The sequence below is a fragment of the Octopus bimaculoides genome, chromosome 21 (assembly GCF_001194135.2).
Source record: "Octopus bimaculoides isolate UCB-OBI-ISO-001 chromosome 21, ASM119413v2, whole genome shotgun sequence".
Lineage (NCBI taxonomy): Eukaryota > Metazoa > Mollusca > Cephalopoda > Octopoda > Octopodidae > Octopus > Octopus bimaculoides.
In genome coordinates, this window is record NC_069001.1 from 31,123,879 (window position 1) to 31,127,628 (window position 3,750).

Consider the following 3,750-nt stretch of genomic DNA (forward strand, 5'->3'; position numbering starts at 1 on the left):
CATGGCACCGCTACTCGTGCCATGCGGACATTTATTGTGGTTTTAGAGTCAGGATTTGACTGCTATTTTTTCAGCGTGGTGGTATCTCTTGATACCCTGTATTATAATTTTATATATATATATATATATATATATATATATATATATAAGGAGATAAATACAAATAAATAAAACATGGCGCTATACAAAAGATTTTTTTAAGTTCATTGCGAGTGGCTGTTGAGATCTGATATATTAGAAATAGATAGATATTTCATAGAATGATCAAAGCTTCTTGCCGAGTCTTAGGCTCTTAATATAGGTTTCCCGGATGACATAGCTATTTATTACACACACATACACACACACGTATATATACATATGCATATATACATGTATATGTGGTGCGGGGTTTAATCAACAAATAACTTTTAGAAGTGTAATGGAAATAAGCCTTCAGAACGTGCTACTAAGAACATTTACATGCATAATGAAGTGGGATGAATAAGTACAAGTTCGCTGCTCTATAATAAATAGATACGCATTAACCTAGGAACTCCAATATCTGTTTCTGTAAGAGAGATATTTAATTACTAAGAGGCCACGCCAAATCAAAAGGCAATCGAGGATATATATATATGTATGTATCTGTGTGTGTGTATTGGAGTCACACTTGTGTGGTTTCTATTTAAGCGGAAAATTACTCAATGCTAGTACATAGACTGATATAATATTTGCTCAAAGCTTTGTCTGCATGAGTTTGTGCTTTGATATTTTTCGTTCCTTATGTTCAGAAGCCTCTCCCATTATACATACATAGATACATACTCATATACATACATAGATACACATATACATACATAATTACATACATAGATACACATATACATACATAATTACATACATATATATACATACATTACATAAATATGTACATACATAAGTACATATCTATATATATATATATATATATATATATATATATATCATATTTATATATATATATGTATTTATGTTTATATAGATATGTATTTATGTTTATGCATATGTATATATATATATATATTTCTGTGTGTATGTATATATGTATTTATGCTTATATAAATATATTTATGTATGTATATATATATGTATATATATATATATATATATATATATACGTGTGTGTATGTATTTATTTATATGTGTATGTATTTACCTATATACATATATATACAAATATATATACATAAATACAGACACACGCACACATATATACACATAAATACTCACACACACACATATATATATATATATACACACACACATAAATACGCACATGCATATATATATATGTATACATACATGCAGCTTTACATACATACAATTATGAATCTACGTATAGGGAGATGAATAGATTGACTGACTGTTAGACAGACAGATAGATATATAGATAGATAGATAATGCACAATATACATAAGTTCCTCATACATACGTCAGATTTTCATATATCAAACATTTAGCGAATGTTGCCTCATGTATATAAAAACCCTTTATCTCGTCTAATTACTGTATACATTCTTAATATACTGTATTTATTTATTATTTATCGTATTAATTCATTATATGACCGTACCTAAGAACCCTGTATAAAGTCCTAAAACAAGGCATGAAAATGGCGTCCCCTTTTGCGAACGTTGTAATTATGCAAAGGTTAAGAGACTACGATAAATTCTACTGGGCTATATAACTGCAATTTATATAAAATGATTGATACGGGAGCTTGTGTGTCTGTTTGGATATAGGTAATATTCGCTGTGTATAATTGCATGCATGTGATGTTACATAAAAGTGATATAGAAATACACAATATTGAAGAAAGATTTATGTGAAATGGTACCATGTAGCATTATAAGTTTGTTTGACAAAATGTCATTGGTTTATGATCGATGGCGGGGGATTGCATTTAATTTCAAACGCGATTTTAAGTATTCTACATTCAACGGGTTCTTGGAATATTGGAATGTTGTCGGTGGACTGTCCATAGATGTTCGACATTTTATTGTTTATTATTCAATGAAAGGGTAGCAGAAATGCATATAATAACGATGTGTGTTGTTGCTTTTATGGTTGTAGTTTTTATCGTTCTTATTCTTGTTGTTAATGTTATTGCTTAAGCCCTGGTTAGCTCCGATCATCAAGCACATTTAATATCTATGATTTCAAGCTGTGATCACATGACCTATATTTCAAACATCGTTAAATCGTAGTCGTCGTCATCACCACCATCATCATCATCAGTCATCTTCATCGTCATCATCATATTCGTCACCATCATATACCAGCACTATGATTCTCATGGGGTCGATTCGATCCACAAAGATTCTTCAAGGCGGTGCCCCATCATGTCCGTTGTCTAATGAATGAAAGAAGCAACAGATAAACGAGACAGACAGACAGATATTATTCTTATACAAAAATGTTGTTGACAGTGACTTCGATGTTTCGGCCAGCTTAGACGTCATCCGCAGTTCGATGATGGCTTAGCCTGCAGAAACCACTATCTTGTGTAAGAATAATAAATTTGTACTATAGAAAAGTATAGAGAAACCTATTAGATTAAGGTGAAAGTTGTTTTTATTATAATTGAACATTAAGATAAATATTAAGATACATCGACAGACAGACAGACAGACATACATACACGGGCATTCGAAAAACGTTTAATATTACAGCTAGTTACAATTGTATTTTCCTTACAGCTGTATCTATACGTATCTATAGTTTTATTACTGCTTAGAAATCGATTCTTTTGTCTTTTTTACTTATAATGCTGGCGCTCGCTAAATCGGTTTGTATGATGAAGTACGTCTTGTTTAACAGAGAAATATTTATTCAGAACTTAACTGTATATATATATGTGTGTGTGTGTGTGTCTGTGTGTGTGTATGCACATCTATCTACCTATCTGTCTCTCTATCTGTACATACATATATATTTACAAATAGAAATGTTCATCTATCTATCGATCTATTTATCTATCTATCTATCTATCTATCTATCTATCTATCTATTTATACATACATACGGATACACACAAACATACAAACACACATTCACATACATACATACATATATACATACAAACACACACTCACATACATACATACATACATACGAGTGCATATGTACATACGTGTGTCTTTCTATATATATTTGCACGTGTGCGTGCGTATGTATGCACTTGTGTATATGTGTGTTTATATGTATTTCTAGAAGTATATAAAACAATTTCCACAACATCCATACATCTAACATACATACGGATACATACCAACGCATACACATCCGTTTACGCACAAAAAAAAATAAACACCAAACGGTGCGCATGAAATGAATTCCCTTGTTAAATATTGCAAATATTTTTCTTCATATCATTTTTTCTTATTCACCCAGATTCCTTCAGGCATAATGTTTTAATTTCCACCGTTATTGTTTTTGTAACTGATTTCTATACACATTTATAGTCTTTCATAGGTTTTGTCTTATAAATTTGTTGAATATCTTTTCTCACTTACAATATAGCTTGTTTGCAATTCCTTCGTTTATGTATAGTTTATATATATTTATTTATTTCAATTTCTTTATATGTGCTTTGCTTATACATACATATATGCATACATATACACGTTTATATTTTTGCTAATATAAATATACCTACGTGTGTGTGTGTGTGTGTGTGTGTGTGTGTGTGTGTGTGTACTGATTGATGTATATATATATATATATAT

The 3,750-nt window shown here is 30.3% G+C and overlaps 2 long non-coding RNA genes across 2 annotated transcripts in view; one reads left to right on the top strand and one right to left on the bottom strand.

Moving 5' to 3' along the window:
- The window catches only part of LOC106869450 (uncharacterized), a 224,589-nt gene that overhangs the window by 11,417 nt on the left and 209,422 nt on the right, over window positions 1-3,750 (top strand). The gene's annotated exons all lie outside the window — the stretch shown is intronic.
- LOC128250423 (uncharacterized) overlaps window positions 1,869-3,750 on the bottom strand; it is a 71,964-nt gene continuing 70,082 nt past the window's right edge. Inside the window, exon 3 of the long non-coding RNA XR_008266436.1 lies at window positions 1,869-2,375. This is a non-coding gene — a long non-coding RNA (uncharacterized LOC128250423). The remainder of the gene's footprint in view (window positions 2,376-3,750) is intronic.